Raw genomic sequence first — 21546 nt, 5'->3', positions numbered from 1 at the left:
CCTCCACCACCGTGATGTATGAGATTTTTGTGCTGATTTGCTGTGTTTGGTTTTCTCCAAATCTGAAACTGTACATCACGGCCAAACAACTCCAATCTGGTCCCCTCCAAAGGACACTTCAGTGTCCTTTGGAGCATTCACATGTTTTTTGGAGGGCAAACTTAAGCTGTGTTGCCGTCTCTTTTTAGAGACAACAGGTGTTCTCCTGGCAGGTCTTCCAAAAAAGCTATACTTCATGAATTTTAACACTGAAAATCTTATTGGAGGCCTGTAAAGACTGACATGTAGTTCTTTGTTTGGTTGGTTGGTTTTCTTTGCAGTTTCTTTGAGTATTGCACAGTTTGACTTTAAGATGAATTTGCTGGGACTTCCACTCGGAAGATTGTGGCATTGTGAATGCTCCAGACCACAAATTCCCAAACTTCTGCTTTTATAGAGGTGCACACACTTGCTGCTGATCAATTACTCATGTACATTTGATTATCGCCACCGTACTACTCTCTTAATTTCTTTAATTGTCAGTAATCGTCCTTATAATGGTCCATGATTCTACTTATTTACTGCTACGTTTCCTCAGACGACTATATCAGAATGACTTTGACAGTACGTCCACATTGAAAGACATCCTTGCACAGATAAACAAAGCAGTGTTCATGGAGGACTGTGCCAGCGTGTAGGTCAGCCAGCAAGTTGTTCTCATTATAGCAACTCTTTATTAGGTTAAACTGAACCAGAATTATCTTAAACTTCCAAAACCATGAGTTACATAGTGTATGATTGCAGTTATTGTATACTAACACACACTTATTTTCATTAGATTGGTTCAAGCATCTGATAAGTTTGCACATTCGATAATTTATATTTGCATCAAAACGACACCCTTAATAAATTAAATCATCATTTAAAAACTGCATTTTGCATTTATTGGGACTATTTTTGTCTAATTTGTTTGCTGATGGGAAACATTTATGTGTGAGAAATGTGCAAAAAACGAAGAAACCAGTAAGGGGGTAAACATTTTTTTCATGGTGCCGTATCTCATGTAACTGACATTCTGAAGTGAGAATACGGTAACTTGACTTTTCGTCAGTGCAGCAGAATAACAACACAGCCTATTATCTAGCCTATTAATTCAGAGTCTCTCCTTTGGCACTTAAGAAGAAAAGACTTTGTCCGATGTCCTCATATGTCATTTTTTGTCATTTTTGTTGTAACAGGCAAAATGAAATTGCAGCATTAAAGCAGAATTAAGGTCTCCGAAGGGCTGCAGCTATAATAGAGAATTCATACAAAGTGAAGGCAGTGCAGGCAAAAGAGGTCAAAGACTGAATAATGAATCTAATGAATGGCAAATTAAAACGAGGGTTTTTAAACACAATCCTTTGAAATTTAAGATGCTATTGGTGTTGATAATTGGACTACCTTTTCTCTGCTGTCAAGAAGGAAATTTCTATGCAAAGCATAACAACGGACAATGTCACCAGATTCTTACCAAAGAGTACAGAATGTATTTAGCAGAGTGACTAGTAACAAAAAAGGACCTGAAAGCTTTGTATGCTGCCAGTTGGGCCCATTACTGAAACTCTAAACTACACTATATGTGATAATAAAGCACTAAGCTCCACACAAAGCTACTACCAAATCTTTCCCCGACTCCGTCAGTGTGTGAGGCCGTGAGTGTGCAGTACCCATCAGCGAGGCATGAAGGACAACCAGTCGTACACACCACACAGGAGATCCCCGGATTAGTCATGCTCGCCAGCTCTCTGCTGCTGCTACCCTCTAATGCATCAACGCCCCGCATCCAAATACAGTCTCAAAACATCACAGCAAGGGCAGCATCACAGTGCTTCTACAACAGCTCTGTCACAGCTTGCGCTCATAGCTAATTATTGTTGCAATAACAGCTATCAACATGTATACAGCATGTAAGGAGTGCCTGACAGTGTGTGGAAAATGCTTCACGGGGACATGAACATGTGTTTTCTTACTAATAGGCATTGCAGTTGAGTTAAGCATTGGAACATCACAATGATGCTGGTTGTTTACTCCACCTTTTTAAAAGCAAAAATGCAGCTCTGTGGCTGTCAGTAAATGCTCTGCATGGCTGTAGGCTGAGTTTGGCTGAAGTATGATCTGGATATTACTGTTTCTGAGTGTGATTTATAGCTGTTACTCTGGGTCTATACCACTACTAATCAACTAAACTGAGAAAACTCTGTGAAGCCTTTAGGGCTGCCACGATTAGTCGACTATCAAAATTGTCGACGACTGATTTAATAGTCGACGCGTCGTTTGAAGCTTTGTAAGATCCCAAAAGACGCAGGAATAAGTAGTAGGATTTAAGAGTATAATAACGGACTGAAACAGAAGATGGCAGCACTGCATGTACAAGGATGCCAGCTGCCGTTAAACCCCGAAGAAGAAGAAGCTGTCCCAGAATTCATAGCGCAGCCCAGCTCAGTTTCCAACAATGGCGGCAGCTAGTTAGTTTTAATATTACTCTTATTATTCTTTCTGGGTCACAAAATAAACGTTTAACATATTTTCAGAATGTAGCTGTGTAAACCTCAAATATCTGCTCAGTTTATCAAGACACCACATATTTTCAAAAGCGCTCCGACGTTTTCGGAGACATCTGTTACCCACTAGCTCGATAGCTAGCTGGGGGCGAGGCTAACTAGAGCCGTGAGAACACCGGACTCCCGGAAAACCGTTTTCAAACCCACCGCCGTCTTTCGCTACTCAGGTTAAACATGATATATAAGTCACTTAGATAGCTTAAAAATGTTATTGTTTGGCTTTTTTTTTGTATTTTATTTGTTCCTGAGTAAATCGGTTTAGCTGAGATTAAAGTTATAGTTTTTACACAGCTGAATAAACGTCAAGCAGACAACTGATTATCAGAAGTGTGAGATGCTCGAGAATATACTCCGGTGTCCCGTTATATTTTAGATAGCAATGAGTTTATTAAACTTCACCAAAACAATCTGCAAATTTCATTAAAATTTAATAAAATTTTATAAACATCTTATCTTTATTTTTAGTTAGCACATACCTTAAACACTTAAAAGGTGTAAGGCTTCTAGGGCTGCCACAAACGATTATTTTGATAGTCGACTAGTCACTGATTATTTTTGCGATCAGTTGACTAATCAGATCATCATCCATTGGACATAAAACCTACAGCTTATTGCACCAGCAGCATCTGCTCTTATATAACTATCATTAGCTTACAGCTTTAACAGTGCTAACTACTGCAAACTGGTTAGCACCGATGCCTCAGAGGATTCTGGCGTCAAATCTCCTGGTCGGCTGTCCTTTCTGGGTGGAGTTCTCTCTCTGCCTTAAGTTTCCTGCAGGAAATCTGACTTGAACCTGATGCTCGGCACAAATCTTGCATCTAATTTGTAATTTTAAATAATTTGGAACAAATTACTGTACAAATTATGGCCAAATACTTATATTGCCGGAAGGTGTGTAACGAATCTGTTGACTTATTTGTGCTCCACCATTGAGCAGCTCTGCCATTAATACAGTGTTAAGTGAAGTGTGTACTGTTGCCTGCACACATTGACAGCAGCATGGTTAGTTAGATGAGGAATTGCATTTTAACCAGCTGGAGTCACACAAGAGGAATGCATCAAGACAGCCATAAAACTGCAATAACATGTAGTCATTCTGCTATTGCTTTGCAATTGACTGCGGTCAAATTGGCAACTGCATGCAATTTGCTACTGCAGAATACAAGCAGCTGGCAACCACTTGAGTCGAGGCTCCTATTGCAAAGAGACGTGCCATAGGTGAGTTGCACTCATCAGTGCAGACTCAAATCGAACGCAGTACAGTAGAAATCTGCGTTTAAACATTAGATGGCAGTTTTTTGCAAAGGTCCGCCAATCACACCACAGCCAGTCCTCCAATCAGGAGGTTGGAGGATGCTGGTTCCCTGGTTTCTCCATGTGTCAAAGTATCCTTGGGCAAGATATTAAACCCCAATGCATCCATTGAAGTTCGAGTGTGTGTGAATGTTAGTTGAAAGTGCTCAAGTATAGTTAAAAGCTGTGTAATTGGATGAATGAGACTTGTAGCAGAAAGCTCTAAATTGAGTAGAAAGGTGCTTTATAAGTACCAGTCCATTTACTATTCACCAATCTGTCTGAGAGTGACTGCAGTCAGTCCGAGTCAGACCGGGAGACAGGTTGCCTCCCATTAGATGACCTGTGCAATCAGCTTAAGATCAACTACTCGCAATCAGTCTCTGATAGAAAAAAATAGTGCTATCACTGAGCAGTTACCAGTTTTTGCTAATCGCAAAGAGCTTGTGTTATTTTGACTATAGTGTGATGGAGCCATAATTCTCCATTTCAGATTTCGACATGGACTCCAGGAATCCTTCTCCTATGTTGTAATCCTTTGAAGTATGCTTGAAGGGTACATTGGTAGTTTGTGCACTGTGAGATAAAGTTTCTGAAGAAGAATAAGACAGCTTCACTTACCATCTGAAGTGGAAATTTACTTTGCTGTGACACAAGCAAACACAAGCAGTCTCACAGAAAATGCCCAGTGGACTTTAGGCGTTGAAAGGACATGCATGAATGCTAATATTAATATACATCACCAGCTTCTCTGTTTAATGCTAGGGAGCTGATCACTAGTGAATTTAAAACCGTTAAACAAACCTTTAAGAGATGTTATCTCTGTTACCAAAAGTTCAAGGATAAAACTACAGTAACATACCACAAAAGTACCATAGAATTAAAAGTAAAGGCTCATATTGTCATTAGGGGGACATGTTCACTTCATGTACGTTCCCTGAAAACATAAGTGTAGTGTGTTAGCATGCTAACAAATTACAATAAGGTGATAAACATTTTGTTCTAGCATGCAGACATTATGGCATTTAATTCAGATAGGTAAAACCATGACTAGAGAAAGAGAAATTTTAACACAGACGGGCTTTATTGTGACCTTTTTGCCAGCAGACTAAAGTTTTCCGTAACATTATCACAGAGGAAACTAAAGACAGCAGCCCTCCCGGGGTGGCACTATAATTTGTGACCATTTAATAAAACACCCACAATTGTCACCCAAGAAGCAGCCCACTGGAGATAAGTGCATGATCTCTCTGGACTGCTCTGGAAGATGTAATTATTAGCGAAAGTGCTATACAAACCGACTAAAATGGAGCAGTTGGTCCCAAGGTATTTCCACAGTGTTATTAATGTGCTGCAGTGACAGAATGGGAATATAATAAATAGCATCAGGTTGAATATGCAGTAGATACACAGAAATTGTGGCTCCAGCTAAACCCCACCACATTCATATTTCGGGATTCTGCAAATATGAGCTCTACACACCATCCATATCTTCAGCACCACACTAATTTTGTTCAAGTCAAACATAGAATCATCTAAGAAGCCTGAAAAACCTCTTGTTTTTTTTCACCGTCAAGTTCTCTGCTGCAGCTGAAATGTTGGAAATGGCATGTTATGAGTATGGTCAGCCTCATTACTGTGGTAAATGCAGACGCGAAGGCTTTATCATTACAACCTGTAATTTCCTAAAAAGATTGCACATTCAGCTGTGGACTGGAGTTGACTGCATGGCTGAAAACCCATTTCGCGCTCTGTCTCAACCAATTCATGGTGCCAGATCCAGTCATAAAAAGCTCCTCTCACTTGCCGTACATTAACTTATTAAAGTCATCTTTCGTCAGACCATTAATGTGCCTCCAGTGCATAAAATGATTAACAGTGGCTTCAGTCTAGTTCTGGCGTCGAATGAATCAAAGTGTGCAATAAACATCATTTGAACACTTCCTGAAGCGGAGGGGAGAGGATGTCATGAAATCATTTCAGTAACAACATGGCCTAAGTGTCACTTGGGCTAGCAGTTCTCTTGAGCAATTGTTCTGATTAATCGTGTAAAAAAAGAAATCTAATGTGAAAGAAGCACAAATAAGCGTGAGAGTGGGTTTCATAAAAAGCACGATTACCTCTAATAAATACTCCTCTATCTCAATTCTTTGGAAAACTGACCATACTGGGAATTCTGGCCTATGGGCCAGCAGTTGCTTTTCCTTCAGATAAAAACAAAACACCAGATTCTCAAAGGTGTCAGTGTGAAAGAGACAAAAAGATGGGAGAGAGAGACAGAAAGCTGTTGAGTTCAGGCTGTGGGCTTGTTGGCCCTTAGAGATGGGCTGTGTGACTGCTGGCTGATGCTGTCTTATTAAAAGTCCTCCTCTGCACATTCAACAGCACTGTCAAAAAAAGAATCTTCAAAACTTTGTTGAAACAGTTGCTGAATCGCAGGACAGAGCTGAGCCAACTTATAATGTCTGCCATAAGCATGGATTTTAAGCTCAATACTTAGCGCCGCCAGATCCCACTAAAAGAGAAGGAACCCTTTGACTCTGCACTGACTGGACAGGTATTTGTGAGGCTTATTCTCTCTCCCAGCCACCTATTTTTAGTTACTATGCTGTACTAGTATACATAAAGCTAACCAAGCAGTATATAAGCAATTTAAATCATCTCCAGGGGCAACATAAACAATATACACATTAAGCCATAGTCACACAGGCCTAAAGACTCATCAGACACCATCTGGTAACCACAGGTTGAGTGGGAAAATTTGGAATTCCCAACTCATCGACCAGCAGTTGCTGACTGAAATTGGTCTCAAAAAGAAAAGCCACTCAGGGTTTAGTACAGGGGCGGGCAATCTCAGTCCACGAGGGCCGGTGTCCCTGCAGGTTTTAGATCTCACCTTGGGTCAACACACCTGAATCACATGATTAGTTCGTTACCAGGCCTCTGGAGAACTTCAAGACATGTTGAGGAGCTAATTTAGCCATTTAAATCAGCTGTGTTGGTTCGAGGACACACCTAAAACCTGCAGGGACACCGGCCCTCGTGGACTGAGATTGCCCACCCCTGGTTTAGTATCTTGGCCAAGGACACTTTGGAGACAGGAGATTGAACTACCAACCATCTGATTAGTAGATGACCCGCTCTTCCTAACGAGTGACAGCCACCCTCAAGACGAATGACTTTGTTTCTCAGCTGTTCTTAAATTTCTTTTGTTTATGGTACGATGTGATGCTTTTTGGGATCGTTAAGCCTACGCCACCTCATCAGACAAGTTCAATTTAAGTGATTCATTGATTCAACGAGTCTGACAGTAATCAGGCCCGGGTGTTGCTTGTCTAACTGAACGCAGATTTCCCCAAAAAATTTGATTATCAATTCTGTAGATTTGTGATTTAACAGGGGTTTCAACTGTTGCACTTTGTAGTAGAAACATTGACATGGTCATACATATTCAGGGATACAGTGATTTTGTTTTCAAAATTTTCAATTAATCCTGGAGTCCCACATATAGAAATAACTAAATTCCCAAAGCTCAAGATCCAATGAAGTTGCCTGTTTATTTGGCCCATAGTCAGACCTCTTCAACTATTTAGTTCCCAAGTAGATGTTTCAAAGAAAATGAGAAACACCTGAGAAGGTGATAAATGACTAAAACACTCTAAACACTCTGAGAACGCAAAAGATAACCTTCGGTGTTCGTATGGTATGCGCCGGATTGTGGATGAAATCCAGTAGAATGACGTTCCTGGTGGTATTCCAGCCCTAACCACAACCTTAATCCCGTTAGATAGTGTTTTCCAAAGCGATTCATGATGAGAACGTAAAATAAATGCACATGTTTAGATTGAGTCCAAACGGTTCTCATGTTTCCTCCTTTTTCCGAACGCGTAACATAGAAACGTGTTGGGTTACCAACGATTTGTCACATAGCTTAATATGTGACGCTTTGGGAGTGAAACGTGTGCTACATGAAACAGTAGCATCAACCTGCTTGTGATACAACAACATTTATAGAGTTGCAGAGACTCTACGGTCTGTAGAGTCTCTGCAACTCTATAAATGTTGTTGTATCACAAGCAGGTAGATGAAAATGAAAATGCAAATGAAAATGCTCTTCAGCGCTCTTCACCACAAATTCAACAAATTCCACATTATGAGATTACCATTACAGTATTAACATTCCCGCATTATCATTACATTATTATAGTCCCACTTTTCTGCCATACACCAAAGTTTAAATCACAGAGCTCAGGTCTGGACAAGTCAATTAGTCCACACAAGCCGTACACGAACAGTGACAGCGTACCGTAATGGGCCCCATGCCAGCAGATTAATATGTGGTCCTTTACTACTAAAATGGCCTTTCTTAGTGAAGCTCCAGAGAATTAATTAAACCCATGCCATTTTGAGGAGCCAAGGACTTCAGGATAAAATGACCTTGATATGAAAATGGGTCTTACAGACAGATAACTACACTGACCTTATGTCAGTCCACTTAACCTTCTCAGCCCTGCATTTATTCTGCAAGTGTTACATGGTGAACCTGTTGTACGCCGACACCCTCTGCAGGTATGGCAAGGGTTGAGGTGGACATTATTTATAACTGAAGACCAAATGCTTTAGTTTTACTGAGAAAGGTCACACTGAACTTGTTATTTACAAAGAAAAATCTCACTGCAAGCTGTCACGCAAGCTTTCCATAAACACAAATGAGAAGTTTCGTGTCGGCTGCCAGTAACAAACAAGAATAAGAGATTAAACGGCACAAGGTGCACTTGATTATTTTAGTTGCTATGCAACTATAAAAAAGAAGTGCATGAACTGCAGGGTGCTTAAGGAGCAACTGAGTGTGTGTCCCTGATTTGACCTCTTTTGAAACCAATTTGCGATAAACAGTGGGTCCACAGATGGTCACTTATTACCACCTGCATGAATAATAAAGGAAAAGGTTTTTAGCACTTAAAGAGAGGGACAAAAATGAAACATTAAATCAGAAAAATAAACACTTCGCCCCTCTGCAGGAATTCTAAAAAGGTATGATACTGAGGTATCACTGAGTGGTTCTCTCCCAGCAGTCTGCTCCTGCCTCTCAGGGGAATAGTAGAAAAGGTACCAATTGAGGCAGAACCACAGCCCCAGGGGGCAGTGGAGGTGGCTTAAAATCCCCTGCCAGTGCTTTCAATACCAGATGCCGGAGCCTGGTTGACTTTACGATTTTGCGTAATTTTGTTTTTGGCTAGTCTATCTTCTTGTCAGGTCTTAAAGCTGGTCTCTCATCTGAAGCCAGGATAAAACTCCTAGTTGAGGTGGGCAAACACAGCTCCGGTGATGTACTGCTCCCCCAAGAACAGCCAGTGCAATAGCTCAATCCCATTAAAAAAGAAGTACAAGATCGAGACAGAAACAAAACATGACCTGGACTTGGGATATACTTTGTATTCATTCACACTACACAAATGACCCGTTTCAGCTGCCAGAAGCAAGATTAACCACAGTATCAAAATGGAACAACAGACGGTTGCTACTCAGTGTTCGAGTAAATCAGCGACTAAACAGAGTCCTCTTTTCAGAGTTAGCAAAGCAAGTCGGACCAATGTTTTTCTCTTCACTTCTTTTTTTGGGGGGAAGGGGATCTTAACTTCCACAAATAGGTTCAACTTCAGTTTACAGCTCCTAGGAAACCAACACCAAGGCCTTAATTATTTGTCAACTGCCAACAAGGCGTTACTGTATCTATCTGAAACGAGAACATCAGTACGTTAGAATAAAAGTCTGTCAAAGGGAGTACTTGTAGCATTTTCCTAGGATGTATTCAAGAAAGCTAACTAAGATATATGTAAGAGGAGAAATTTTGTCTGTTCCTGTATAAAAGTGCAGCCCAACAGACCTGGCAGACAAAAGAAGAGTCAACAACTTGGATGACTCAAACTTTAAATTAGCTACATAAACTGCTTCTTTGATTCTGCAGATGCACTTTAACACTGTCTCATAACGTGTGCTGCACCTGTTGAAACCTCTGACAACAACATATATTACAACTGGATTGCCAATAGCATGAACTCACCTTTGGCTGTGGCGATAGACCCATACAAATATCAGAGCAGGCTGACATTTATCAGAGCAGAGTCACAACTCTTGGGCTGCTGTACCTGAAAAACAGATTAAAGACATTTCAGAATTGTTTGAGGGCTAGACAAAGAGGATGAATTTACAAGACCAAAAATATGGTTTCACCTAAATGGGGACAGATAGCATCTATATATAAACCCATAAAAAGCATGGGTATGTTTCCAAGCAAAGACTTCTTCTTAATATCTTAGATATTGTGGTTGGTAAGCCACAGTTACTGCAGAGAATATTTCATGACTTAAGTTGCTGCAAGAACTAGAACAAGGAACTGCTGTACAGTCAAGAAAAGGGATATCTATCATTCTATCATCTATCATATAGAGATCGTTTTACACATGACTGTACAAAGTCCTCACATGACTCTATGCAGTCAAAGACAGATGGTCAACTCTACAAAGGCAGACGTTTTGAACGTTTGAAGTCTGGATCATTTAGGCTTGTGTTAACACCAAGCCAAAGACAGATGCCAAAGACATCAGCAATGATCTGAGAGAAGCAATTATTGCTGTCCATCAATCTAGAAAGTGATATGACGCCACCTCCAAACATTTTGAAGTCCATTTTGCTGGGCCCCCCTTTGTTTTACACGAAAAACATTCGCGCCAAACACATCCTCCAACCACACACACCCATATTTTGCTCCATTGTGGTTTATTTCACACCTCAAACATTTAGTAAACAATTAAGCAAATACACGTAATCTGCAATAAATTACAGATAGTAAGAAAATAAACTACTAACTCTTTAACGCTATGTCCACACCTACACGGGTATTTTTGAAAACGCAGCTGTTTCGTCCACACGTAAACGCCGTTTCGAATCACCAAAGTCGGAGATTTTTTTAAAACTCCTTTTTTGCGGACGAGGAATACAGAGTTCGTCTGGCAACGTCAAAGGTATGTGCCTCTTTTCATGTCAGGCTGTGCGCCACGTTATTGTTTACATGAGATGAATTGCAGGAAGGCAGATCGAGAGGAAATACTGTTACTGTTAATCTGACTGTCTTCAGGTTTTACACGCAGTTACTGTCCCTCCATTTACAAAGGCAGAGGTGTCACCGTGTGATTATTTTACGTGTAGTTGTTTTTTTCTTCTTCTGTGTAATAATATTCAACATTGCTATCAATACATTTTTCAAAAAATGCCTCTCTGTGCAAAATGGGTTCAAAAACATAAACAGCTGTGGGATCCTGTTTGTCCGTGATTTGAACGGGGGAACAAATCGTGGCAGGATCAGCCTGATGTTATTTGTATCCCGCTGTAACTTTACTGTATAAAGTATAGTATAGTATGTATATCTCCAAAATGTCAGGAGTAGTTAGTCATTACAAGTGTTTGTGAACTAAAAATCAAGAATGTGGGATACTGTTTGTCCGTGATTTGAAGAGCCCAGCGCTGCTTCCAACGAAGGGAAAACCAATTCTGCAGGGGAGACCTACCTCGGCACTTGTGCAGGTGAAGCCAAAGGGAAGATTTGCTTCACCATATTTTCTAGTCTTTGGCTTAGAATGAAGTTGGTTTGGAAACATATTCAGCGATGCTTCATCTCCTGCTTTGTGTTTCTGTGGGCGCCCCGTGCTAGCAGTATCCAAACGTTTTGTTTTTTTCCTTTTCATACCGCGCCCCCCCTGCCATGGCTGGGGGCGGGCGGGCGGGCCCCACACTTTGGAAAGGTCTGCTCTATAGCAAGAAATTTATTCACAGGTGCAAAACATTCTAATCTCCCAGGAGTGGAATTCCCAGCTAATTCAGCCCCAGAAAAACAAAAAACTGAATCACAGACTCTACAAGCATTAGGTAAAAGTTGTGTTTAATGGTACAATTAGAAAAAGACAGAACAAATATGGCTGGTTTGGAAGAGTTGCCAAGAGAGAACATATTCCCTCTAAAGCAAACATGGCAGCACAGCTTAATTTTGTAATGCTGCACCTAAACAAATCATCCGACTTCTGGAACACAGTCCGTTGGACAGACGAGACCAAAGCAGAGACTTGCTTGCCCAAAACTGGGTCTTACAACAGGACAATGATGCATAAATGAATAACCACAAACCTCAATGAAGTGAGTCGGTGCTGTAAAGAAGAGTGGGCTAAAATTCCTTCACAATGATGTAATCAAGGCTGATAAAGTCATACTACTTCAAGTTATTGTTTCTAAAGGTAGAACCGGAAAACTGAATCATGGACTGCACTTAGTTTTTCCTGTGAGCTTTCTTTTTCCCATGGCAGTATTGGTTGGTATTGGTACCCCGTATTTCCATAGTTGCATCAGAAGAACATTGCCATTGGCTGATATAATGATATGAGAACGACGTGTCATGGCATTTGGTTGGGCTCCACTCAATGATCAATGCGCAACTGTAGTTCTCTGTGCATTTTTATCAACCGAGTCATAATAAGGTTTTTGCCATATGCATCAAAAGGGTGAAATACTGCTCACTTGCATTTTTTATTTACATGCGGTCCTGAATGTAGCCTGACACATAATCATTTTTTGTATGTACCTCCGAAAGCTGCAATATTTCATTTCAAAGTGACACCCCACCCAAATCTCACATCTGTTGGCTCATATCCCGAAGCTGCTGATTAAAGTCCTACTAGTCAGTTTCCCTGGTCCGATATGCAACAGTAATAACATCAACATGTCTCGTAGTTGTGCAAAGAAAAGAGACAGAATGACAGTGTTGATCTGCAGGTATCAGATTTAAAATATTCAATCAATAATGCCTGCCACTCTCTCACTAGTCTTAACAGGAAGGCTGCTGAAGCACCTTTGAAGCACACAGTGGGTATAAGGGGGAGACAGACAGCGGCGTGGAGTGGTGAGGCTCATGTCTGTTTGGTCAGAGGGGTCAGACCGTGACAAGATGCTGACACAGAGGATGCAGCAGCTGGGAACCTGACATACCTCTCCATCCTTCCCCTTCTCGTCTCCTCTCACTCTAAGCTCTTTAATTTGCTCAGCCTTCCACTCCTGTGCAGATTACTGGAATGTTACAGTAAATTAGCCAGCGCGCTTCTGCTCTTCTCATTTAGATCCTGTCTTTGAACTTCTACAAAGTCATAATAAACAATCCTACATTTTATTTGGTGCACTGCAGAGAAACAGAGGCACATCCAACATTAAACATTTTCAGCAAATAGCACAAACCTGTCTTGTTGAGACTGTGACGACATTTACAATTCCTGGGAGGGCTGCGAAGGAGAACTGACAGGAGCGCTTGCAAGCGGCGGCCTCATTCACTGGTACTGCTCGTTCTGCAGGAGCTTTTATGTGACACCATTACAGCTGGAGATTTTTTTTTTCTTTATTTTGTTTTGGAGGGTTTTTTTTTTTTAAACAAAGGGGATGATTCACTACTTTATGAAAAGAACAAAAAAATGTTCAACAGAGCAGGAAAATAAAGACTTAAACTTCCTTTTCAAAAGCCCCGAGGGGCAGATTAGCTAGAAACAACGGCATCACGGAAAATGGATCCAACAATCAGCAGCAGCACTGGGCTGAGTCATAATTTATTACTCGTGCACGCTGCACGGTAGCGTTTGTTAGTGTGAGTCTCAACACTGGGCATCGCACCCAAAATAGATTCAAGAAACTGGAGCTGGGAGACCGATCACATTACAGCATTGTTGGGCTTCTACGACAGCACATCTTTGACAGTATCTGGGTGTTGTTTCTTTTTATTGTTGGTGGAATCGTGTCTGGTGCTCGTGTATCATTGGCCTGGAACCATTGCCTTTTGCAAAGCAACAGCTTGCTATAAAAAAAAAAAAGGCTGTCATCTTTAACCACATGAATAAAGCAAGGTCCCTGTAGTACTCACGTTTTAATGAGCAAAAAAATACATATGCACGGGGCCTTTGACTTGTGATAACAACAGGGAATGTAGTTCTATTTCAGTGACTTAAAGTGGTCAACAAAACTCAACCCTGCCTGCTGTTTTTTCCCCCTATGTCACTCTCTCCTCTTTCTTTCTCACACACAGCACACACACTGTAGTCACACAATTGCAGCTTCTATAAATAGCAGGGAAGAGTAGGCGAGCGGGGGCTGGGAGTGGCTTTTACTGGGAATATGATCGATTAAAAAGCAATTTGCTCCTCCGCTTGGCCCCTTCGCTCCTAAATGACAACCCCCAACCCCTCCCCCCTCCATATGATGCTGTCTTTCCATCCCCACCCCACGCGCACAACCTCTACTCCCAAGCCTAAGCCTCGGTCACAGTCTGATGGGCACCATGAAAGCGACCAGCCAGAAACATCTGAACAGCCCCTGCTGGTCTCAGAGAAAGTTGAAACTTTGTTCTAACATACAGAATATTTGAGCAAACTTAAACACAGGCAGGAGGACACACTAAAGGACACTTCACTCCATAATCCATTTCACAGAATCCCTCTTTTTGGTTCTGAGGTGCTATTTTCGCATATCGATTACTCCAGTCTGCGCCGATCCGGAATAACATTATGACCACATGCATAATATTATGATGGTTCCCCTTTTGCCTCCTAAACAGCCCTCACACATTGAGGCATGGACCCCACTAGACCACTGAAGGTGTGTTGTGGTATCTGGCACCACCATCTGGCAACAGATACTTTAACTTGAAAGCTCAGGGGTTGGACCTCCATGAATAGGACTTGTTTGTCCAGCACATGCCACAGATGGTTGATTGGATTGAGATCTGAGGAATTTGGAGGCCAAACAGGTCAAACTTTTTGTTGTGCTCTGCAAAATGGCTGTGCATGGTCTACAACAACACTAAGATACGTGGGACGAGTCAAAGTGATCCACATGGAAGGCAGGATCCGAAGTTTCTCAGCTGCCCAAAGCATCACACTCCCTTCTTTCTACAGTGCAGTCTGGTTCCAGGTATTCCCCAGGTAAGCAAGGCACCCAGCTATCCGTGTCATTTAAAAGGAAATGTGATTCATCAGAACATGCCTCTGTGGTCCAATTCTGAGGCTCACGTGCCCGCTGTTTACGCTTTTGGCAGTGGACAGGGTTCAGCATGGGCACTCTGACTGGTTCGAGGTTACGCAGCCCCACACACAACAACCTGCGATGTCCTTTGCATTCTGAGACCTTTTTATCAGAACCAGTTCATCTCTTGGATTGGGTCGTACAGGCCACTCCCCTCATGCATCGTGACCCTGTCGCTGGTTCACCACTGGTCCTTCCATGCTTGTGACAGCACCCACCTCTCAGAGCTGCAGTGTTAGCTTGCTGCACGTCTTCTGGTTGACAGACATAGCAAAGAGAAAACAGCTCCTACATATAAATCTTCACATTGAGATTTGTAGATTTTTTTTTAATTAAATTGTTCATAACTTTTGCAAAGCACAAATGCTGCAGAATGCTTTTGGATGCTCTTTATTTTCTGGCACCAGAAGGCAATCGAGAAGCACGAACGGTTCACACTAAACCAAGTTAATTACTCTGTTTCAGGGTTCTCCTTCAGGTGCATTGCACTAACACCTGCTATGCTACAGTACAACACGCAGTTTATTCGACTGAATGGTGTAAAAGAAGATCTCCTTATGCCAGACTATGTCTATCCTCAGAATTAGAAACAAATATAACTTTAATAGATTCTTCTTGGGAGAGGACCAGCTCTCTCGAGAACACATTTCACTCTTAAAATTACTTCTGAAAAGGTTTCTAATCATTTGTTAAATCATTTAAAAAAATGGTTTTTTAGATTTCTAAAATTTAAAATGCGCTTCTTGTCAGTTTTGTGTGACTGTGAACCAAACAAACTTTGACCCTCTGAAATATTATGATGTAATTTTACATTTCTAGGCTTTTTTACAATCTTCTTACATTTTACAGTTTAAATTATCTATCAGCTGGTTGTCGCGGATTAATCATTAAAAATTATGGTCTAAAGAGGCTGAACAGTATAGAGTCTGTAACACAATCCCTGGCTTCCACAAATACTATGTGTATGAGATCACCTGTTGGAAATAGCGGCAGGAGCGAAGATAAAATGGAAGAAGGGCATAGAGGAGAACAGGCAGCAGAGTCTGGCTGGTTGTGAGGAGACTGTGTGGCCGGCTTTGGGGAACTGATCCATTGGTTATCTTGCTGTCAATATTAACAGAATACTTCAAAGAGAAAGAATTATTTCAATAAATCTTAACAAACATTTTAAACTATGTGTTCTGCATTGCATTTAGGCCTGCAGATGGCCAATAAAACCTATTGAAGTGCAAAGTAAGCATTAAAATGGGGAAGAAAGGTGATTTAAGTAACTTTGAGTGCAGCATGGTTGTTGGAGCCAGTGTGCTCTGAGTATTTCAGAAACAGCTGATCTGCTGGGATTTTCCCACACAGTCATCTCTAGGGTTTACAGAGGTCTGGAAAAGCAAAAAACGTCAGTTCTCTGAGAGAAAAAGTCTTGTTGATGCCAGAGTACAGAGACGAATGACCAGACAGCTTCAAGCTGATAAGAAGAAAACAGTAACTCAAATAACCTCTACAATCAAGGTATGCACAAGAACATCTGGAGATGGACTGCAGCAGTATTCATGTCGGTTAAAAAAAAGCTAAGGGTAAAATTAACAATGACTAACACTGGGTAGTGTTGATTTTCTAACACTGGAATATTTATAATAATAATGGCATTCATATAGCGCTTTTTGGGGCCCTCAAAGCGCTTTACAATGCCACTATTCATTCACTCTCACATTCACACACTGGTGGAGGCAGCTACAGTTGTAGCCACAGCTGCCCTGGGGCAGACTGACAGAAGCGAGGCTGCCATATCGCACCATCGGCCCCTCTGGCCATCACCAGGTGAAGCTTCTTGCCCAAGGACATAACGACCGAGACTGTCCGAGCCGGGGCTCGAACCGGCAACCTTCCGGTTACAAGATGAACTGCCAACTCTTTGAGCCACGATCGCCCCGATTGTATTTCTAACATTTTGAGTTATTTTCCAGTGTTAGAAAATCAGCACTGCCCAGTGTTAGTCATTGTTAATCTTCAAAACTGACTAGGTTACTTTTAAAAATATAACACTGTCAAAAGTGTTCATTTAACACTCAACAGTATTATATTTAACACTCAGAGGAGTGGACCCATATACACACTCTCTAGTGTTAATTTAACACTGGAGATTTTGCTGTGTACCAAGTGTTCATGCTGCTGGTAGTGGTGTAATGTTTTGGGGGGGGACATTTTCTTGACAGACTTTGTGCCCTTTAATACCAACTAAGGATCATTTGAATCCCACAGCCTACCTGAGTATTGCTGCTGGCCATGTCCTTCTTTTTATGACCACAGTATTTCCATGTTCTCATATCTGCTTCCAGCAGGATAATGCACCGTGCAACAAGCGCTAATCATCTCAAACTGCTATCGTGAACATGATGATGAGTTATCTGTAATGAAATAGGCTTCATGGTCACTTGATCTCAGTCTAATTGTGCACCTTTGGGATTTCTGGAACAGGAGGTCATGGATGTGCAGCTGACAAAACTGCTGTAACTTTGTTACTTTTCTTGAAAATGAAATTTGGCTTCATCAGATAAAGAGTGGTCAATTCTGAACTGAAAATATCAACCATAAACAAGCCAACAACCTCCTAAACAGACCATGAATGTGGTACACAGGGAGACAAGAGTCATCACATCTTTGATTTCTCAATACGATACAGGCTTCAAAGCTGCAGCGCATCCACTTTTCTGGCCTTTCAGAAAAACTTGCAAAGATTATCCTCACTGTCTGCTGCTCTTGGCCACTGCAGGGCTTTGCTTCATGCTTAGGGAAGGTTAGCCAAGGCTGACAGATGACGTAAGCTAACGTGGAAGTCATTAGGAGAGAGGTCTGGCTTCTTTATCAATGGCAGTACCCCTCACACACACACTGGGAGGGGTGGGGAGTTAACAGGAGTGATTCTGTCCAGACTGCTCATGCTCCCACATGCAGTGTTAGGAAGCCTAATGAATAAATCCATGCCAAATGTCGTAAACATTGCTCATTTATCATTTTTAGCATGTGCTACTCTTCACTAACCTCCTTCAGTTCTGTGGAAGTAAAACAGTAGTTTGACAGGTTGGGAAATATTTGTTTCCCCCTGGTGTTTAGTCTTTAAGCTGAGCTAAGCTAATGCTTTCTAGCCCCACAGGTTGTAAACAGATGGATGAATGATAATCTCATTCAAGTGTACGATTTAAACTCTTCACTGTTTCTATAGACCAGGGGTCCCCAATCCCAGTCCACGAGGGCCGGTGTCCTGCAGGTTTTAGACCTGAACCTGAATCACATGATTACTTCATTACCAGGCCTCTGGACAACGTCGAGCCATGTTGAAGGGGATAATTTAACATTTTTAAATCATCTATGATGGATCAAGGACACCTCTAAAACCTGCAGGGACACCGGCCCTCGTGGACTGGGATTGGGGACCCCTGCTATAGACTAACAAATGAGGAAGCCTCAATGCATCACATATGTAATGGGTGCTGGACTATAAACAGTAGCCTTTAACGATGTCTTCTGTTACTGAATCAGTGACCTTGCATGGCCATAGGTCACATGACTTCAATGCTAATGGGATGAAGACATATAGAGGGGGGGCTGCAGTGGTCTTAATAGATTTCAACGGGGGAAACAACTAGAATGTAAAGGATCTTTGCAGGTGGGGGGAAGGGAGTAAATCCATCAGACCCACTTGTATTTAACCCATTCTGACTCCCTGACTGTTATTCATATGCATGCTAATAATAAGGAACAGTTTCTAAAGCCCAGAATAGATTTTTCTCCAAAATTACTTGGCTGAGGCACAATGAAAAACTCGTAAAACTGCCTCAAAGGCTGAATTCAATGGTTTTGAAGTGAAAAAGTTTCAGTCGTGACTCCCATCACTGTGGAAAAATGACTCTCTGTAGACTACAGATTCTTAAATTACGGAACAAATTCAATACAGGTACTTTTGACTTTATGACCTCTTGTCTCCCGCTTCATCTTCACACATAAAATGTTCTTTTATCTTCGCCACATGGATTAATAAAAAGCAATTTGCTTCTGTTGCTGAAGATCCTTAAAATACTCATTTCAATTTTCTGTTCTTAAAATTAACTTCTTACATAACGGCCTGATTTTGAGGTCTGACAAATCCCACTGTCAATGTAAAAATAATGCCTCTTCTTTTTTTCCCCCAATCGGTCTAACAGCAACTGAAGACAATTACACCCTGGCCCCATAAGTGTCGAACCTCGCATCCAAACAGTTTGTAAAACGAATACTGCCAGAGACAACTGTGCACTTGATATGATTTTAAAACCAACATTCCCTTGTTATGGCTTATGGATTGGCCGTTCTCAACTCTCCCTTACACCAACACACACACGCGCACAGCTTTCTCTGGCACGAGTAACGTGTCAGACAATAGTTGCCAAGTCTGCTGCCTGCAACAAAAGATGGAAAGAATTAGAGAAATGGAAATGGTGATTCAACACTGTTATGAAAACCGGAGCACAGTGTGCTATGAAAGAGTAAAAATCCATTCACACAGACTTAATTCGCCATTGAATCTCATCACTGCCCCGGCCCCCCTATCTGCAGCACTCACAAATGTTAAACATTATGCACTGTATTATCCCAAGGTTTTTACACACACATATACAGACTTTTTCCTTTGCTGACTGCTTTCATACATTTACGATTTGGTATTTAAATGCAAGGTCATCCCTACTAATTGGAATTTTTCCTAAAAGCTGCAGCCAGACATAAATAATATCAACAAAAGATTATAACCCAGAACAAAAGTCATCATTCCTTCTTGACCTCGCTTGAAAAATCTATACTCTGCTCACAATAGCAGACACATTGCAAAAAAAGTGCAAGCTGATATCGTGTCCCAAACACTTTGCAAATTCAGTGCATTTTCTTCCATTTATATCCTCCTCTCTACACCACACCTTTTCTTTAACATCCAACAAAGTTACACTTTACTGACTTCTCCCAAAGGAAAGTGCAAGTGCAGAACTTTCTGACATCAAGCCTTCAGCCATATAGCTGACTCTGGAAACCATCCAGCGGCTGTAAATACCTGTGCAGAAACAGCAGCAAGCACTGCAACGCTACAGAGATTGGTATTCAGAACGGCGTCTTCCAAAGATGAAGCTGCATAAAGAGTCCAAACTAGTACAAAAATGTAAACAAACCACGCTGGGCACACTCATGTTAGATTAGCTCTGTGGTGCAGCAGTTAAGTAAACTGGCAAAAGCTGCTCTGCAAATCGAATGATAGAGTATATAACACACACATATAGATATTATATATATCTTTTGTTATTTTTAAGTAGACTTTGTAGCAGAGCGCAAGGCGAAGGCTGTCAGGATGTAAACACAAAGAGAAAAGAGCGAAGCAGCAGAAAGAAGGCAGAGTGACAGAAATCGGGCCCAGCAGCTCAAAGTTAGCTGTGAAATTTTTTCCTTTCAGGACCGACTTCCTTTGTAGCAAAGCAGCAAAAACTGGACTGTAACATATGACAGAAGATGCACTGCAAGGGTTGTCAAACTCTTGATGAGCTCATAGGACGTTTCTCAAGTAATGAGCCTCAGAATGGCCAGAACGCACCAGCGCACACATGCAAACAGACCAAGACCCTGTTATTTTGTTCAGTCTAACATCACAGTTTGCAAGCAGAGAAATATATCTTGTTGGTGTTATATCACCGTCATAAACTCTGACCAGTTTTAAATGGTTTTGCAGGCTACCACATGAGCAAATCTGAGAGATTCAAACATGAATCGTGGAAGATAAAGATAGAAACTACCAACAGTGAGGGGGAGAGCAGAGAACAACGATATGAAATAAAGATACAGAGAGGATGAAGGAAGTGTTGATGGGGATTTAGGGAGCAGCAGTGGACTTCTGCATGTTGTGGTAGTCCCTCACGAGGGAGTTTTGTGGCAGGCTGGCTGACTGCGCTGCTGTCAAACAGCATCAATGCTCTCCTTCTCTCTAGAAACGAGTTGTGGTTGTTTATCCATTCAAATACAACTCACATTTGACCAAATCTGTTGTACAGTTAAATATTCAAAACTACTGTATCCCTGACATCAGGAGAGCCAGCTGACTGCACAGATAATGTATTTAAGGCTAAGCCACATCAGCTCTAAAAGTGTAAAGTTAAACCCACAGCCACAAATCTGCACTACTGACTTACGGGAGAAGAGAGAAATGGAAAGTGCAACACAGAGGACGCTATCATAGGTTTTTAGCTGTGGTTCATCATACAATTTGATTTAATCCTTCTGTGTCCAAGGATAACTGCTTATCTTAATCCTACGAACAAAATGTCAGAGGGAAAATGGCCCAGTGGAGAAAACAGATAGACAGACTAGAAACACCATGGCTGCCGTATAATTTGGATGCGAAGTGCACTTTCTTCTAACATCTAATACTGAATTCTTCTACAATGAAAATGTCTTCACCATGCATTACAATAACCCTGCAATTCACATGCCTGATCTACTGCTGTTATTTTATTTTGGAAATCCCAGCTGTCATGGGGCAAGAGGCAGGGTG

General features: G+C 41.4%; 1 protein-coding gene across 5 annotated transcripts in view; it reads right to left on the bottom strand.

The window, feature by feature from the left end:
- The window catches only part of arvcfb (ARVCF delta catenin family member b), a 297352-nt gene that overhangs the window by 222830 nt on the left and 52976 nt on the right, over positions 1 to 21546 (bottom strand). For all 5 annotated transcript variants that reach the window (XM_087848924.1, XM_087848925.1, XM_087848928.1 and 2 more), the window contains exon 2: positions 9943 to 10027. The gene's annotated coding sequence lies outside the window, so the exon portion shown is untranslated. The remainder of the gene's footprint in view (positions 1 to 9942; positions 10028 to 21546) is intronic.

Source organism: Neolamprologus brichardi, chromosome 12 (genome assembly GCF_056152115.1).
Source record: "Neolamprologus brichardi isolate AB-2024 chromosome 12, ASM5615211v1, whole genome shotgun sequence".
Taxonomy (NCBI): Eukaryota; Metazoa; Chordata; class Actinopteri; order Cichliformes; family Cichlidae; genus Neolamprologus; species Neolamprologus brichardi.
Note: the sequence above shows the minus strand (reverse complement) of the source record. Positions and strands in the feature narration are given on the sequence as shown.